Below are 20,351 nucleotides of genomic sequence, written 5' to 3' on the forward strand. Positions count from 1 at the left end.
GACATAGCTCCCAAGAATCTCCTATTCTCGATTTACATGACGTCACGGCCTGCATGTTGGTGTCCCCAAACAAAGAAACGGCGGCCATGTTGGTCTCCAGACCCACTTCTCCGGTTTTCTTTTGTTTCAAGTTGTCTTTCTTGAAAAAGCATGGGTGTTTGTCACGTGGTAGAGTATCCGAACTTGTAGCCTAAAGGTCGTAGATTGGACTCCTGCAAAGGAGTCGTCGGATTTTTTCTGAGTATCCCCGAGTCAACATCAAAAAATAAATTTCTCGTTCATCTCTTCGTCTAGTGGGGTTAAAATTTTGAACTGAGGCAACTGATCCGTCACAATCGTTCTTCTTTTCTGTACTTTACTGAGCTATTTTTTTTACCAATAACTTGTTCACTAAGATATTAAAACGGTCTTCAGTTGAGTGTCGAAGAATAACAACAAAAGTAATTCTCCAAATCCACTAAGAGAGATACAAAAGGGGAGACGAACCAATCAGATTTCGAAACAATTGCTTATAATTTCTGAAAGAGTGGGAAATGCGCATGCGCACGTTCAAGTAGCAATTACTTTGGGTTTTGATTCTCATTGGCTAAAAAAAAAGGCGGAAGAAGTTTCCATTTGTGTGGGAAGTAGATGAACACAAGCAACACACAAGTTTTGATCATAAGTGATGTTTTCGGGAAAGTGAAACTAATTAATCACGTGATGTTTTTATGCTTATAACACAAATAGGGACCAAGTTTAAGCTTAGGAATCGAAATAATATAATTACTTTTGACAGTCAACGGAATAACTGTTTCAGTCTCATAGAACGTGTTTTGTTATATCTAGGAAAAGATGTAGTAAGTTACCTTGGGATAATTTCTTAATTGCAATCAATTTTTGAAGAGCACGGCGGCCTCTGTGACACCGATAAAATCTTTGAATGACAACGACACCTACAAGAAGAAAATTGATGAGGATTTTATCAGCTTCACTCGTTGAAAGGGAATTACAAAATGTCGTATAACATACCACTATGAAACATGCAGAAAAGTAAAAAGCACTGATCTCATCACTACAAACACTTACTACGTATTCAGTCGTGCATTTTAAGTAAACAGTGCATAAAACTTAACAACCATTAATAATTCATGACCTAACAGCTTATTAAAACACCGATAAAACGTCACGTGTATGAGCTTTATATCCTGATAAAACACTCCTCGTTAGTATTCTTTATATAAAGAATACTAATAAGGCATAGCTTGTTTTTCTTGTATGCTAATATTCACCTCTCACAATTTGAACCATTGTTTTGAGTCCAGAGGGACACACTCTTTGTGGAATGTTTTTTAAGCCGTTCAAAAAACTCGCAGCACGTGTTTTATCGGATCTAAAAACACTCGGCTACGCCTCGTGGTTTTAAACCCCGATAAAACACTGCTGCTCGTTTTTTAAACATTACGCAAAACGCAGGCAAAAACATTTGCTTGAACTGCATAACTTTTATAAACTTAACCTTTCGTATGTTACAACATACATCATCAGAAGTGATTATTATTCAGTTACAGATAAATTTAAATTTAAAAATACAAGTGTACGGACTAAAAACTAACGAAATTGATTGAGATAAAACGACCAGAAATGTGCTAATAATAGAGATAAAGTTTCTCACTGCCAACGCTTTCATTTAAGGCTGGCTTTACATCACGGATAAACAGAGACTCTTTAATTTTACAATACATATCTGATCGACCAGTTGCTAATATCTCAAAATGATCCCACTTAATTCTATGGTTGGTTAAGAAAACATGATCAGCAATTGCAGATTCGTGACAATTTGCAGTTAGGACTTTAAAATGTTCTGTTTTTCTGTCACGTAATCGGTGTTTCGTTTTCCCTATATAGAAATCATTGCAATCCCAGCAGTGTGCTCTGTACATTACTTTTGACCTGAAGGAAGTAGCTAGTTTATCTTTGTAAGGAAAAAAAGACTTGCTTCTTCGGGTGTTCTGAAAAACTATTTTGAGGTTGAAAATACCATAGAATTTGTTTATGCAAGACCTCAGCTCTTTTGTGAGGTGTTTGCTGTGATGACCTAAGAAAGGTAGAACGATAAGAACTTTTTTTTCTTAACTGTTTGTACATCATTCATATGTTATTTAACAGTTCCCATAGGGTAGCCATTAAGTAGCAAAATCCTCTTGAGGTCATCTAAGGTAAACTGTAACAATCGGGGTGACGAACAAATTCTAATGCAACGATAAGCCAAAGTGCGGACTAGGTTTATTTTGTATTTACGTGGAGTAAAAGAGTCCCATTTGGTCAGTATAAAGACCAGTGAATGTCTTCTTTCGATAGATAGATGTTGAGAAAGAGTTGTCACGATTGCGTTTCATAAGGATATCAAGGAATGGAATTTCATCGTTTTGTTCAAACTCAATCGTGAATTTAATGTTGTTGTGTCTTCCATTCAGGTAATGAAAAAACTGAAAGCATAATTTCTTTTCTTGAAAAGAGTAAAGGTATCGTCCACATACCGCAACCAAATAGTAGGCTGATTGATGTTCTTCATCACCCATTTTTCTTCAAAATCACATATGAAAATGTTCGCCAAAACAGGACAAAGTGGAGAGCCCATTGCGACGCCATCAATCTGGTCATAGTATTGACCACCAAAAACAAAATGACTCTTCGTTGTTGCAAACAAGCGTAAATCTTTAGGACCAATAGGGGTAATTTAGGTGGATTTGCGAGGGCATACAGCTTATCAAGGCAAATTTGAATAGGTTCATCCAGTGGGACATTAGTAAATAGTGAACTGACATCAAAGGAACACAGAATTCGCCGTTGTGATTGTACTGTAACTAAAACGGCCCAAGTTAAACCGATGAATTACAGGGCCTTTCTGGGCCAACGACAAACAAGGGAGCAGAACAACAACAACAAAAAATACCTTAAGAACCCAACTGACCGGAGGCAAACCAAGGGCTACCAGGATCAAATTGCACCAGTGGTCTCAACCCAGGATCTCCAGATCTCTTTTAATTAATGTCTTTAGTAACAAGCCTCTATAATGTACTCCACACACCTCCCCTTAGTGTTAATATTGTGCTCTTTGGACTCAATACAAACTGCAGTAGACCTGTTTTCAAAGGATTGTGTTAAAACTAAAAATGAAGTAGTTTCTCTGATTAAGCGCAATACGCACAAACAGTGCGGCGAGCCAATCAGAAAAGGCATCACCTGCAATTTGAGGGAATGACGGTGTGTAAGTTGCGATTGGTTTTGGTTTTACTTCTCATTGGCGGAAATCTCTGTACCAATCAGCAAATACTTTAAAACAGCTCTAACACAGTTGATACTCATTATTTGATTAAATGACAGAGTCTTTTTGTGAGCAAAGGTACGACTTAAAACCTTCTATTTCTTGTCTGAGTTGGCTTATAATCATTAAATACCTTTTCGGATTTTTTTGAACCGTTTCCGCACTCTGTAAGCCCGGTATCTCCTCTGAATGGCAAGGACATATTTTTCCAGAATGCTGTTTTTCAACTCTTCGAGCTCATTAAGCTGACAAAATAAAAAACGACACCTTTGAGACTTAGCTTAAGGCATTATTAAGTTGTGTTTGATTCATGATCTTAAACCACTGAATTATTTAGATTACAGCCCATACAAAGCTCTCGCATGACCCTCCACTTGTTCATATTCGATTCTTAAAAAAACCCGTCGTCCTTATGGAGAAAGTCTGTTGTAAGAAGTTTACTTTACTCCGGTACCTTTTAGCTCCAGGAAACCAAAATCAAATTATATTCTCAGGGTACTGATGATTCAGTCGTTAACACCGAAATAAAAACATTTTTACGTGATACTTTGTTATGCCTGTGTTTTCTTGTCAGTATTTCGTGCATTTGGGAGATTACTCTCGAGGTTTACACGCACAACATTAATTCACGTTTAAATTTCAATTTTCCTTATTTCCACATACTAACTTATAATATAAATACAAAGAACAGGAATTAGAAAAAATGTGGAAGTGTGCAATCAGGTTTAAAAGAGTCTACGCACCTGATCTGATACTTAACGAAAGATCTCATTCATTTAACTTAATCTTAGCCAGCGAACGTACATGGAAACAAGCAAACAAAGGTCATATAATTATTGTGATAAGCACATGAATGAGAGAAATATAAAATATAAAAATAATCGACGCGATCAAATAGTCATTTCAATATATTATTCAATTTGAATGGGAATAACATGGCTGTTACAAAACCTGGAAACTTATTATTTCCTTACCGTCTTTGGTTCTCGTAAAAACAATTTTGTTTTTCCGGCCTGCCATTTGGAAGGATCGATTCCTGCAGCATTCAAAATGATGCTGCAACCTTCAGCCGGGTCACCAGTCCAGCCTTTTGCTACTTGAGGAGAAATTATTCCATACCTACAATGGAATAGATCTTAAAGTGTCCCGTGATCACCTCGACAAACTTTTCCACTTTCTTTATCTTCCGAAATCATCCCAAATATATTGTGTTATCTTTAGTACCATTTTATTGAAATTAGGACTCACTCTTTTATTCACTTTGAAAGACAGACAAGGTAGGAATAGTGGTCATAGTTTAATCCATGTCCGCGCTTTGAAGGGGAATGGGTTCAATATCGGGAAGATATCACAAATTACTTGTGTCCCAGTTTTCAAAGACCTATTACAATGCAAAGCAGTCTTCGACGTGAACCCTGTATTAAACCCATTTGTCTTCCTCACGCGGTCTTTGATCAAGTTACTAGTTTTTTCACTTTTTCTGAGCCTCTACTGAAGACCGTGATTTTGAAGGAAAGAGTTTAGCGAACCAAAGAAGTAGTGTTAGACAACTGCAGAGTATTTTTGTGAGTGGAAAGGGGTTTTAGGGGGTAGCAGACACCCAAAATGTTACAATGGAAGAACTCTGTGACTTAATTTCCCCTTGGGGGAAGACAATCAATTTAACTCTACAGGAAAAACACTAACCTCTGGATAACAATTTGAAATTGACGGCGAAACGCAAAGCCCGCTCTTCTCACTCGAATGTTCTCCTTTAGTCCCAAATAGTTAATTTGATGTAACACCCTGGAACGAAAAGTGTTCTTTTTTAAGTTACTTGTAATTTGTACTCTTGCAAAAGTGTAAATCGCTACTTAGGTTCGCCTTAAGCACAAACGTCTTTAAGATTTGCATACGGAGAAGCTAACTCCATTGAAGGGGTTTCAAAGCCCGGCAGTGACTTCGAGCTACCAAATGGATAAGCCAATTCCAGGAATATGTAAATAATATAACGATTTTTGTGACACGAATTTCCTCATCTGCCGTGTCTCGACAAAGTTCGCCCTACAACCCACAGGGTAGGAACAAAACCTCATGTGACATTATTTATGATCCCGGAGCACTGCTTCCAGTCTGATGATCCACTCTGCTCAGATAACATCATCATTGTGCAACCAACCAATTTATGCAAGCTCATTTTTCAAAGCTCTGAGTGAGGTGAAAGGAAGACCATGCCTATTTAGAAGCCTGTCACACCAAAGAGGCTCTGGCAATTCAGCCAATTAAGACAATTTCATCAAGACGCAACAAGACTTCTACGTGGGCCCATCAAGTTACTATTATCATTTTATTTCTTTCTATTTTCTGTGTAGCTGGGGGCCCTTTATCAAAATGCGTAACCCGGTATAAAGCTTTGGCTTCCTGCCTATTTTGTTGGGGTCAAGTACCGAAGGTCACATCCTATTTTTGATATTCTCTTAATAAGCCAAAAAGCAACATAGCTGAAATACCTTTGGTTGTCCCAGTCCAATGGCAGCTTCGATTCGGTTGGTTTGATACAGCGAACGTAATGCGGTGTACATGTCATAATCTTGCCGATCAGAGCGGCGGCCTGAGCCTAAAGCAACAAAAATGTATTCAAGTGCCTAAGACAGCAGATTTCAGATATTTGGTCAAGTTCAAATCATAACGACTGGTAATAAACTTAAAAAGAAAGATTAAACTTCTGTAAGTCCTCCTTTCTTGAGCCAAAGGAAGTAATTTCACATTTTGTAGTCTTTTTTTGAAATGTTTATTTTTAAGGTTTAGCGTAGTGGGTTTACGTTGCACCCTTTCAATCATGTCTGTGTTTTAGTACAAATGTACGATGGGTGCAGGCGCCACCAGTTCTCTTGGTTAATCTTAGCACCTTGACCTGATTAAAAGATGCCCGTGAGGTTTGAATCCTTCAATTTGGAACATGCTTCTGGACAAGGATTTCTTGACGATTTTTGTCTATGAACCGGATGTTTTGGAGGCCACTTCCTCGGGTAGCATGATGTCACACCGTCAAATCTAGAGTTTTTGAGATGAATCTTATTTCTTTAAAGTTCTCTCAAGGTCTTGTTGAGAGATGACAATATTCCATAGTTTTCCTAGGTCAGGGGTGTTGGCTCATTACTAGGGTGATTGACTGAGCCATTACTGCGTACATCTAAGTAAGTCTTTCTTAGCTCTCTGTCTATCCATGAAGGAGTCAATTTGTCATTTATCTCTTTGCGGAGAAAAAATTCATTTACTGCTGTCCACAGGAAATCCTCCCAATTGACCAAATTTATATATACGTCGTCGTCTAACATAGCGGTGCGCTAAGGAGCGTTCAGTAAGGGTTTCCTTATTTCCCCTAGGTGAACCTCTCTAAACGTGAAAACGTACTGAGGCCTTTGAAGGACTCATAAAGAAGTGACTTTCAAAAAAAAAATTAACGCTTAAATGCCAGATTCCATTAAACCTTCACCAACTTAATTCTCAAATCAGTGAGAGGAAGGCTCATGATGAGCCGTATTAGCGTTAATGTCCAGCCGATAGTCGGAATGAACGCCAAATACAGTGTCAATAACTGTTGTAGAATCATTTGAAATAGTAGTGCCATTACGCGCAGCAGTACACGGTCGTCTGTAGGCACAAGCGATAAGTCCAACTAAAGTTTTCCATACGCTTAAAGATTTCATAGCTACTTACTTCGACACATTCACAGTTAATGTAGCACCGCAGCCCAGAGTTCTATGGTCTTTAGCTGTAGACCGAACATTTTCCAGCATTTGATCGTGAGGTGGGGCCGGGATTGATAGAAACATCCCCGCTTAATACAAGACGAAAATTGGTGAAATTGACATAGTAAGGTAATCTCTAGTAGCAGAAAAATGGCAGACTTGCCATTCCCATGGATAAAGTAGCTGCGTTTTTGTCAAGTTCCTCTCCATTTAAGGTCTACCTTTCGTGGTTTGGGGAGGTTTGTATTGTCTTGGGTTCAGTGACCATGTTGTTTTCTTAAAATATAAAGATTTATCCCAGAATTTTTTCTCCAATCTAAATTTTTGTCAAGTAATATATCAACAACGAGTTCCAAACACCGAGAAACGAAATGAAAGCACGAGGCCGAAGGCTGAGTGCTTTTATTGTTTCGAGGTGTTTGAAATCTATGATGAAACACGAAACACGCGTTTTTGATGTGGCTTCTCAAACAAGGTTGTGGATTTTTGAATTCTGCTTCCTTTGCTTATTGTGATGTAAACGTTGTTGTAAACAGTGGAAAATTAGTTAAAGAAAAGCTGTTCTTTGGTTTAAGGACGGTGCCTACTAATTCAAAGGTATTTTTGCCCCGGTTTATCATTATGCAGGGAGTAGATCTTGACAAGTGTCATTGAAATCCAAAAAGAAAATTGGGGGTAACCGCGCATTTTTCCAAGATAATTCATGAATAATATTTCTAAAAAGCTTTAAAATACAAAGCAGTGTATGGCGTTCTTTCTCAAATCGAAGCTAAATTATCTCTCAAAAATGCATGGTTACCCCCAATTTTCTTTTTGGATACAAAGAGTACTTACTAAGATCTACTTTCTACAGTTAATTTTAAACCGCGCAAAAATATCCCTGTATTAGTGAGCATCACCGATAGGAAACTCGAGTATCTCGAGATGCGCAGCAATTTTTCTCCAAGCTGAAGTTCATTTTACTTTCTTACTTTGCATCCTTGTAACCGCATAAGTTTAGGGCTGTGGCGATAAAAAAACGATTTACGGAACAGGCAGTTATCACGTTTAATAGTTTCGAGGTTATTCCGCTCTCGGTATCAACTGAAGGTATTCTGTTTTTTTTCTCCCCTTCAGAAGAAGAAGTGAATGAAGAGAATGTTGTTTTACTCGGATTACGTTGATAAGTGTTGCATTAGGAGTTCTTAATTAACTTAGCCACATCATCGAAACTCTTTTGCTTTTTCCCTTATTTTGCACAAAAAAACCTGTTTAAATCATTCGTTTCTCTAAAAAATACACAGAAAAATTAAAAACAAAAAGAAACTCATAGATCGATGATTGAAAAGATCTAAGCAATGTTAACATCAATTTATGGAAACGTTAATGAAGAAAAACACATTACTGGGATCAAACGATGGTAGTCAAATTGAAGTAGTTTCAGCAGAAGTTAAGGGCGTGTTCTTTGTCAAAACTGAGAAAGTCGATGGTCCTGTTCATCTCACCGCAGACAGGAAAAAACAATCTCTGCTCGTTTATGTTAGGCTTCTTCAAGTACTGTAGGTGAATAATATAATTTAGCGTGTGTACGTTTTATTTCATCAGTACCTTTAAGACGAACACACCGTGAAACATTTATCTTCAAGAACTATCTACCTAAGTGCCGTTTGGAAGACAGACTTCCTATTCCCGCCGTCTTTATGCTTGACCAACTAAACAGATTTAGTACATAGTATAATATCTAGATTTAGCCAAGCCTAAAAGCAGACCTCCCGGGTTATTTATTCTTACTGGCCTTACTTAAACGAGGAATTTACGGGAAAAAACAATTTTTTTTTTTTTGTTTAGTCTTGACGAAAAGCAGTCATATAAAGAAACTAAAAAAAAAAAAACAAAACAAAACAAAACAATCTAAAACGAGTTCTTTCGTTTCTGCTCGTCCAGAGTCATGCAACCTTATCAGATTCAAAATTTAAAAAAATCTAAAGATATGCCAAAAATTGCAATACAGAGCAAAATGCAGCTCTAAACAAATTAAAAATAAACACTCAGCTTTAAGTTTATATCCCCCTGAAGCTTGACTTGAATAACTCCGTAACCACAAATGTTGTCCTGACCACAACTATATATGTTAACCTGGCTTGAGCCTGCGATCCAATCGCAAACCAGTACCTGGTCAGCTGACCTCATAACTTGGAACAACAATAAAAGCAAGGTGACACTCGCTAACACCAACCCGGTGTGGCCAACACATCACGAATGCGCACAACCATTTCACCCGGTCAATTAGCAGCCAAGGACAGCTATTTCGGCCTTGCTGAGCCTCATCAGCATGGTATAGCTAACATACCAGACAGGTCTTTTTTAGCACCTCTTTAAGTGGCAGATTCACATGCCATACAAGCTGGGTTTTGAACAGCAAAACTGTTCCCAAAAATACGCCCCTGGTATGTTAGCTAAGGCATGCTGATGAGACCTAGAAAGGCCGAAACAGCTGTCCATGGCGGCTAAGTGACAGTGTGAAACGGTTGTGCGCATGCGTGATGTGTTGGCCACACCGCGTTGGTGTAAGCGTGTGTCACCCAGCTTTTATTGTTGTTCTAAACTTGGGCCCGCGATATGGTCACGTGATACGGGTCAGCGGATACCTTGTCTTGGCAGTAATGAGCAAAATGTAGACAGCACAAATGTCCTTAATTTGATTGGATAAACGAAATGACGATGACAAGTTAAATTCTCAGGCTTTTCATCGTGTTGAAAACAATTTCTTTCATTGAAAACGTCCGCTCCGTCCGTATTTGCTCTGTTCTAAACCGGTCAAACCGGGACATTACAGTGTATTACCGTGTCATATTTTGCGCGTTCTCTTGACCAAATATGATTAAATGGCGTAATAGTGGAATAATAATGATTATTGTTATTACAACGAAAATTGGCAGAACACTCCCGTCCCCAGAGGCTGTCTTGCCTCCCCACCTCCACCCCGACAGTTTGTACGGGCGGGCGGAGGGGCGGACGGGCGGACGCTGACGTCATAACCAAAATTTCCCGCATCGATAGATTTCCCAAAAAATCTTACCAATGGTGCTCCGGTTAAATAGAACAATAAGCGGTACCTTAATTTTTGCTCCAGCAGTATTTGATTTTGAGCGACGTCCGGTACACTCGTTGGTGGCAACCACAGGAAACAGATTACGGACAAATTCGCTGAAATAACAACGAAAAAACGTTGTTTAAAGAAAGAAAGCCCCCTCCTTTCCCGAACGCACGAGCTCATCAAAAATGCATTTAATTTGAAAATGAATTTTTTATGGCCCTACTCTTCACTTGACTGCATTAAGTTGATCATGTCATTCGAAAGAACATCTTTGTTTTTCTCACAAAATCCAACAGCCTCGTAATCAACCTGCGAAACAAAGACATAAGAAAGCAATGTTAGCTCAAAGAAACTTACAGGCATTAAGCAACATCAGGAGCCAATTACTTCTTGGCGCTTACAACTAACATATTTCTCTATCTTGCCACGTATGGTCAACTTAGCCAATCAATGAGCGATGTTTCGGCCTAATAACGCCGTCACAGGTGCATAAATGAACTTTTAGTTTTGCGCAGAAAATCGATTTCAAAAAAGGATCACTTTCCAGTAGCGAGGATTTCAAAATGGTCCCAAATGGTGACCAACTTGTGTAAGAGCTTTGAAATGCTCGGACTGTGCTCGGATGTAAGTTAGTTTAATAAAGTAACCTGATTACCCTTAAAGGCAAATTGGAGTATCAAGTAAACAAAACTTACATTTCCAGCATAATGAGTGATAGTAAAGTAGTTTGATTGTGCCCTAAAGTATCGCGAGAAATCGTTATTGGACGCGACCACTGCTCGAAGTTTCTGCAGAATAAAAATGATCAAATTAGTAAATAGCTGTTATTGCTAGCTCATTATTCGTGTTTCACAAATGTTTCACCGATTTTATAACTGTTTTATTAAACTCTTTGAGGAATGAAGCGACCAAGCTACTGTCACTTGGAACCAAATTTCAGTATTTCTTTTACAAAACGGAAAAAATCTTTAAAATAGTAATCAACTTTGACGTCCTTAACCCTCTCACCCCAGAAGCGGCCCCCATTGACCAATAAAGTCTTGAGATTTAATTAACCAATATTATAAAATAATTAGGATAGTACGCGCATTTTATTGGTCAATGACTGTGTTTAGATGAAAGTATGTAAACACGACTGTGACATCACACGAATTTTGATTGGTTATGTGTTGTCAGACGTGAGTTTTGATTGGCTGGTAGAAAATACGAGCGTTTATCAAAAAAATATGTTTCAATCAAGTAAAAAAAACCAGCATTTTCTTTCATTTGCCGAATTATTTCTGAGAAATATTTTATAAAAGCAATAGAGAACTTTTTTCTGTGTTTCCATAGCCTCATCTAAACACTCGGGAAGTTGTGCAAACCCTCGACGGATAACCGTCTCGAATTCTCCCAACTCCCCCTCGTGCTTAGATGAGGCTATTTATGTAAACACGGAAAAAGTCCTCTATTGCTTAAATCCAAACTGCTGCGTAACCGGCAGATTGCGGATTCTTCCAGAATCTTTAGGCTGCATAAAACGGAAAGTAAATTAATATAGTCAATGAGATTCAAGATAGTGATTACAATGTATGTATAATGATATCGTTATTAAGTCCGTGTTGATACTAACCTCCATCAAAGTTTTCTCTGAGCCTTCAGACACTGCATGCATTGTGCTGCAGACATCATCAAGAGTGCTCATGATGCCCGGAGGGCGCTGGAAACGAGAACACAATGCACAATACACCTGAATGATTTGCGAGCTAACGTTTCGAACTGAAGAGATAACGATGGAAACCTCAACTCAAAAATCTTCCTTACAGTGGTTAATCTAGGTTCCTTGCTCTATCAACTTGTTTCATAGAACAAAATTTTTCATATGTCCGTGTATAGTTGAGTAAGTCAATTCCAAGTTACCTTACTCTCTATAAGTTCACAAACTGTTTTATTGTCAAAGTATTTAACTTCCTGCCAGGTAATTCCTTCCTGAATATACTCCTCCTTAAAAGAATTAAAAAATGACAATTCAAATTTGAGTTATGGGTCCAGATAAAACAACTAAAGAAAATAAAAGGATATGGGATTCCAAGACATGCGTCTTTTTGACTGAATTCGTCAAAATTCTAAAACGAGGGGATTGCATCACGGAAAACCGGATACAGCATTAATGAGGAAAAGAGATTACCACTGGATCGCTGTAGGTATCAATCGACCCTGTGTACTACTCCGTCCTGAAAAGGATACGCAACCATTCAAACTGATCGGTGTAGTTTAATTTCAGTTAAAAAATGTTTCATGTACAACATTTATTACAGCGCTCGTGCTACGACGTGCAAGTAATGCATCGGTAACCAAATGAACACTCGCTTTTCCCGCAGTTTTCAGTATTCTGAGTAAGCTTACTGCTTACACAAAACACTTTCCATTATCATATCGGGGTCACAAGCTGTTACCAGAATTAGTTTTAAGGTTGAGATGGGCATGAACAAATTAATTTTTGAATGACCAATGACAGTTTCCAATTAAGAGTTTAAGTGTACCTGTTCCATTTTTAGCGTGAGCTCAATGAAAATTTGCTGCAGCTTTTCGTTGACAAAGTTTATGGCAAATTGCTCAAACTGATTACGCTGTTGAGGAAAAATCAAGAGAAAATGTCACAGAGGCTATCATTTTTCATTGAGCGTGTTTGGTAACTTGCCTGTATCACAACTATTTAGTATTGGGAAGCAATCCTTTTTGGTTCGTAGGTGTCTTTGCGCGAAAACATAACGGAAAACCGGGAAAGAAGACACTTTTGATTAGTCTTAGCTTAAAATATCTAGTCAGTGCTAAAATTTTGAATAGAGAATTAATTTCTCATGCTGTGAAACTGAACAGTAGGGTGGAATTAATGCAAAGCACACCCAGGTGTATAAATGGGGTACCGGCGAATCTAATGCTGGGGGTAGCCCTGCGATGGACTGCCATCCCATCCAGGGGGGAGTAGAAATACTCCTAGTCGCTTCATGCTACAGAAACCGGAGATAAGCGCCAGCCTGATGGGCCACTAGGCTCGTAGCAGACTTTACCTACGCTTTTCAAGACGTAGACAACTTGGTCAGCTGAACAAAGTAGAAGTGCCGGATCTTGCGAGATCTCACCAGAAAATAATTTTTAGACTAAAAATTAAATAATGATGTAAGGAGCTGCTGTGGTCTTCATGGATAAAAGCCATTGATCCCGATTTTGTGCCACTTGGGATGCCTGATGCAGACTGCATCCCAGCCATTGCTGAACGTATACTTAACAACTATTCACCGAGGTGGAGGTAGCTAGTGGTATATCCACCACTAGCCACCGACACTGAGGTGAATAGTTGTTTTAGTATATACTAAAACAGTGAGATAACATAACACAAAAAAATGATTTTAACTCATCTATTACTGCAAAGATTACAATCAGTAGCCAATCAGTGCGTTCAACGCTATCCACGTGTGTTTTAGTATATACTAAATATATTTATTAAAAACTGAACTAAGGATATCAGATTTCCAGCATTTTCATGATCATTGGCTTGCCGGACACAGGCTATCAGTTCATATACCTGCTGTACCTAATATGGACAAGGAACGCATCAGCAATAAAGCGAGCTGAAAACATTTTTGCAGCTCTGAGAAAAAATGCCCGACAAAAGCCGTTTTGGGCTGGAATTGACCGAGGCAGAAATCGATGCTTTAGTCGACAATACTAAAATAAAACCAACATGGAAGAGTTGTTGATCCTGGAATTTTTGATAAAACAATTATTCTACTCGGGTTTGCTGGATATAAAATGATCATAACCAACTTGGCGATACGCGCCTCTATCACTTCATATCCAGTGCCCCCTCGTAGAATAATTGTTATCTCTCTACTAGGATGAGTCATTGCCGCTAGTAATTGCACATGCTCACTAGTTCGCTAGTTTGAAAACTCTGGCATGGTTTAGATGTACCATATGCGTGGACATTTGGGGTGGCTTTTTAAGCTTAACCTCCATTCTAGCCATCAGCACTGCACTTGTGAGGCCCAGAAGGCCGAAACAGTACTGTCTGCAGTTATATATATCTTTTACCACTAGGCTGTAAACACTTTTATGAAGCAATTACTTGTGTCACAAGAACGTAAACAAAGCTAACGACCTTTGAAAAGTATAAATAGGCAACGAATAATACGATAATTGAGTGTAACCTTTGTGCCCTGAAGAAGCCAAACGGCAAAGCAAAAGGTTTATTTCGCGTCGGCGAAATAAAAGGTCTTGTGGCAAGTGCGTTATTCATGCTATGTACGCGGCGGGATCCGTGCAAATTATATATATATATTCGTTATTTATTCAGTTTTTGGTAAAACCAAAAATATATACAGTCGAACCTCCCAACTGTGACTCCCCACCCAAAATGTCAAGCCTCCAGGCTTGACATTTTGGGTGGTCGCTTACGAGCGCTTAGACCATACTATGCCTCCTTGAACCGTTGTGTTTGACGCACTAGTCGTTATATCTGGCGGCCATTGCACTCACCCTACCGGGGGGCCAGCCATTCGCCTTAAACATAACAAACTATGCCTCCTTGGAATATGGTAACTGCATAGACTTACCCCAACCGCCAATGCCCATTTAAACCCATGTAATAACTTTTAGTAGTCAAATATATTTAAGATTTCCAAAGTATTTATTCATAGTCTCACGGTTTACTTCTGACAGACTACGACTCTTGTATAATCAAAAGGAGAACCAATAAAAGCAGAGTGGTTGTGCTTAGAAAACGGTCCAATAGAGGAGCCTGATATTGACTAGAAACCCCATGTGAATACACCTTTACAGACACTACAAGACATCGATAAGTTGGCTGAAATAAAAAAGCAAAAACTTTGGATATGACTTGTACTGAATAGGGAATGATTATATTGAATGCGAGGAATACTGTACTTCGATTTTCATCCCGTCGTCATTAAACTGTTGACTGTTCTTAAGAGGACAGTCAATCAGGAAATCAGTTCTAATTGACACTTAAGGTCGTCTTTTTTAAGACTGATAGAGTGTATGTGCATTTTTCTTTTAATTTTCAATCATTTTATTCATGTATTAAGTAAATTTCCAGAAAAAAATCCGGTACTTCCCATTGTACTAGCTAGGAGTGCAATAATGTTACGACGCCTTGTTATCCAAGTTCTGCTCTATACCTGTCACTTACAGAAGGTTAAAAACGAAAGAAAAATTTGAAACTATTAGCTCTAAAAGTGGTCGCGGTCCCTTAAGAGAGGGGGTCGCATACAAGAGGTTCCAAATATAGTGATTTTACTTGGAAACGTTTGGTCAGTGTTCTGGGAATGTGGTCGCTGAGGAGAGGTAGTCGAAACCGGAGGTTCGACTGTATAGTTATCTTCAAACCCAGCCAGCCTCGCATGACTATTTTGTTTTTACTTGCAATGTACCTGCTGCCGGTAAAATCCGTTTTCAGGTTGAATCCGTTCTTACTTAGGTTAAATTAGTGATCCTCATTATACCTAGTTTAAATACGCACTCAGTTGGATTGAAAGAAAATTTTTTTCAGGTTGGGATTAGTTTTGGTTGTTATACATGGATATCAATTTTACTTATTATACAAAACGAGAAGATCTTTTAGATCTTATAAACGCGCTTTGAAAATTTATCTGTTTTCTTAGCACTTTAGTTCGCAACTTAGCGCACATTCCAAAGCAGTCCTTGTTGATTTAATGATGACTATAGACACAAAATCACCTGATCAATCTGTAGCACAACAACTGACAACAACGTCTGCACACGACCTTATTGCACCATCACTTATAGCCGTTGTGAAATCTCCGATGACGTAATGGTCTTAGTTAATCTGAAACTTTCTTCGGGAAGTGTATAGGTATTAACCATACGATAGTAACACTATTAACAACTTACAGCTTTCTTTTTTTGCAATCGCGATTAAATTTAATTGGTTTTTTACACGAGTAAAGGGTTAGCAAAGTAGTCACACGAGTCACATAATTCAAGAATTACGTTATCAACGGCTATCTCAGTACGGTGTTCTTTTCCCTACTAATGACGTAATCCTTGCAGATCCTGACATGTTCTTTGCTTGGCTTGCAAATATTTAACCCCCCCCACCCGATTTCTGAACTCGCTTCAATAAAACAGCACGACAATTCACTTCTCTTGTCTAAGAATACAAAAAATACTGGGAAAATTGCAGTTAGGTCAATGACTGTCCCTCCTGGCGAAATAAGAGCTCAAAAGAAGCACGATCCTATTCAACATGCTGCCCAAGAGAATGTTGCAACAACGACACACCCATAAATGACGTAATGGCTTTTTATGTTTTCAAAACTCGCTTGGAACCAAGCTCTTCAATAGCACAAAAAGGCCATATATTTTGAAGTAAATAAAAATTAGAATATAAAATTTTAAGTACATTAACGTTTTAACAGCTTTTGGCGAATAAACATAAGTTGCATGATTCGAAGCCCCACTGACTAGATGCCGCGTGGAAGTTTGGGTCTGGTCACCGCCAAAACTAAAAAAAAACAAGAAGATCTTTTAGATCTTATAACTGCGCTTTGACAATTTATCTGTTTTCTTACCACTATAGTCGCAACATAGTGCACGTTCCAAAGCATTCCTTGTTGATTCACGGATGAATATAGACACAAATTAGTCCTGGATGGTTTATTGATTACTGTAGACACAATCACCTGATCAATCTGTAGCACAACAAGTCACACCGACGACTGCACACGATCGTATTGCACCATCACTTATAGTAAGAAGACTGGCAGAGGTGGTAAAGGAGACATTAACAGTACTTTTCCTTTTATCCCTTCGAAATTGATTGAGTAGTACTAAGACTAGACTATGTGGCTCCAACACTAGTGAACATAGATAGCGGACGAAAGAAACTTGACGAAATTGTTCGACTCTGAGCCTCCCTCTCTCTTTCCATCCACTCAGTCAGATCCTCGGATAATTACTGGGAATTGGTCGACCATCATTTAACATAAGAGGGGAGGACCATTCCCTTTGCTTACGGAACCGGGTTTTCATAGCTTAACGCCTTATTAATTCTTTCAACAAAAGAGTAAGATCGTACCACCTAGAAAAAAACAAGAAAACACTCTTATCCAATGCAAATGTAGAAAAGATCCTGTGCAAATGCATGTCTAGTTGACAGAACGAGTTATCACAAAGCTCCATCGTCGCTGACTGTATTCGAACTTTTTGATGTACAAGTACTCTGGCAAAACTCTTTTCTTTTCCTTCGGAAAGGAAAGTTAACGTTATTTTAACTTTCCGCAGCAGTTGATGAGTTGTTCATTTACGCACGAAGGAACTTCAAGTTCATCCTTTTGAATTAAGTCTACCCACGTAATTCAATCAGTTTGTTATATCCAGCGATTAGGGACATTCACAAAATTAATACTGTGCTATGTTAATCCGCATACTATGAAACGTAACCAAAAGAAATGAAAAGAAATGGTGATTAACTTAATGAAAAATCCAAACATCGTAATGAGACTGTTATGTGCGGACAACTGTTAAATTGAGCGCGTTTCCTCGTATAAACTATTAGGTGTAGTTATCAGCAAAGAGCTCAAATGGAATCATCATATAGATTACCTTGTTACCAAGGCATCTAAGAGACGCTATGCCTTACGACTTCTGAAAAGAGCGGTGTGAACACATCAGACTTAGTGTCTATAGGAGTAGTGTTTTGGTCTATCCTAGAATATGCCATTTGGCAAAATATCCCTGAGTACCTCTGTAATAGCATTGAATCAATTCAAGAAAGGGCTTTGAAGATCATTTACCCGGACTGATCATATGAGCAAGCTCTGGTGCTGACTAATGAAGACACTCTATCGGATAGATAGGGACAGTTTATGTGAGAAGTTTCATGATGAATGATGACAGAGGCGGCGGAGAGTAGAGAACACCCATTGGCATTCCTGGTGCAGTTACCTATGTTGGATCCTTTTCCATATAACCTAAGATCAGGCGCAACGCAGCCTACCAAGCACTGAAAAAAAACTAAGAGAAGCCAGGACTTCTCTTAGTTTTATACGATCGGATACTCACACGCAAGCGATTTGTAGCCTCCCCCAAAAGTCGAACAATTTCGTCAAGTTCCTTAAGTCCGCTATCTATGTTCACTAGTGTTGGAGCCACATAATCTAGTCTTAGTACTACTCAATCAATTTCGAAGGGATAAAAGGGAAAGTACTGTTAATGTCTCCTGTACCACATCTGCCAGTCTTCTTACTATTCAGCCGCCATTCCTAAATTTCCGAGCCTTGCGAGCCCTCAGTCAACATCAGTGGTTACCGTTACCAAGGATACGAAATTGAAGGTCAAGTGAGGTTTAATTCAAATTCGAAACTTGAAAGTCGAATGTGAAATACAGACTTTTCCACTTCAATGTCAAATTCAGAACTTGGATGTCAAATTCAAAACTTCAATGCCGAATAAGAAAATCAAGAATCGAATTTGAAACTCGGGTGTCAAATTCCGATATTGAATTTTGGCGGAGATATAACTCCATACCTGAGATAATGTATAGGTGTTTTCAGTTCTTCGAAGGGGGTGGGCGAGGCGTTTGATAGCTGCTTTAAACTAGGAAGAGTGCATATTCAACCTATTGTAGGCAAATGAGGATCGTCAATTTAACCTAGGTAAAAACGGATTCAACCTCAGACCGGATTTGATTGACAACATACTCACCTCAAAAATCTCAAAACCATAGATGTCTAAGACACCTATGGACATTTCTTCTTTTTCTTTCTGCATAGCGTCATTTATTCCCTAGGAAGATAAAAATCAGTCTTGTTTGCATATGTCTTTCCTACAAAGAAATTTGGATTATGTATGTCCTAAAAAAGTCCTTTTTTTCTTCAAGGTGTTTTGTTTGGCCAGTGACCACTGCTAAGCTCCTGCCTCTGTCTGTCAAAAGAATCAAGAGAAAGTGGGGGAAACTAAAGCAAAAGCGCACATGTGTATCAGTTTATCATCAGTTTGAATTTGCTTTTTCCTTTCCAAACTGTGTATGTATAGCAATAAAAAGAAGAGAAGAGTTCATGACACACGCGAACCACAGCTCTCTCATTCTTCCGGCGAGAGTGAGAGCCTGATTGACGCTGATCTCGTGAAAGTTTTGCTCCCTAAGCATCTGTTGTTTTAACCGATGACTGTTTCGCTATGACACTGATTACCTTAATTAATTCAAAGTAACCATTGTTTTTACGTACACGAAGTTACCAAAATCATACAAACATGCAAAAATTAAATTAAATTTTACATCTAAACGCGCTGGATATCGACTGTATCCTATATCACTCTCGCATAGTGACCTTCTGAGTGATTTTCGCCATTTCATTCTATCGGTGTAAATCCATTGACACTCTTGTTCCGATGAATTTTGCCTGGATCATTTGCAATCGCTGGCAAAGCCGAACTTTCAAAATAAAATGACAAACGCAAGATTAAACGTCGTGGATTGTCAGGAACTAGATTCGGTGGAATAGATCCGAATTTCGTTAAAGGCAAAACCGAATGCCTGGTGTAGAAAGTCTAGGTTATGCAAGCCTCGTATCATTTTCGGTCTGGGATACTTTTACCATCCCTTCCAGATTTTCAAAACCAGAAGACCACATGTTTGCAAACAGGCTACTTTTTAGAGTAAGGAAAGGGGCATGGAAACGAGGAAACACATTATATGACCTCATACCTGAACAAGATAATCAAATATCTGTGAAAACAATGCTTTTGCCAAAGCATCGCGTGCTTGTACAGCCTACAAAATAAAATTAACATATCCTAATGAGAATGATACAGTCTTCCTATCAATGAAAAATCACCAAGGTTATAAAACGATCCGGAAAAATACGTAAAAGGATTGATTACCTATCACGCTTAGAGCAATAGAGAGGCAGATTATACTATGAATGACGCATTTTTGAAAAGCCATGATTATTTTGAAGCACTCAATGAGTTTCTAGTACCGATTAAAATTATTTAAGTGGATTTATGAAATAATGAAACAGCAAAATGATTGAAATTTTTAAGCGACATTTTGAGGTAAGTTACCTGATCAGCATTATTAGTTTTCTTTGTAACTTCCACTTTTCCTCCCCAGCGAGTCTCCATGATAGAGCTAAAGGACAACAAAAGCAACAGCTCATTAGTTCACAACTTCTTGACGCAGCCCATGGACCTATGCACAGACTAGTCAGGT

At 38.5% G+C, this 20,351-nt stretch overlaps 1 pseudogene; it reads right to left on the bottom strand.

Moving 5' to 3' along the window:
• LOC138009669 (unconventional myosin-If-like) overlaps positions 1 to 20,351 on the bottom strand; it is a 65,571-nt pseudogene that overhangs the window by 16,716 nt on the left and 28,504 nt on the right.

This window comes from Montipora foliosa, chromosome 7, assembly GCF_036669935.1.
Source record: "Montipora foliosa isolate CH-2021 chromosome 7, ASM3666993v2, whole genome shotgun sequence".
Classification (NCBI taxonomy): Eukaryota; Metazoa; Cnidaria; class Anthozoa; order Scleractinia; family Acroporidae; genus Montipora; species Montipora foliosa.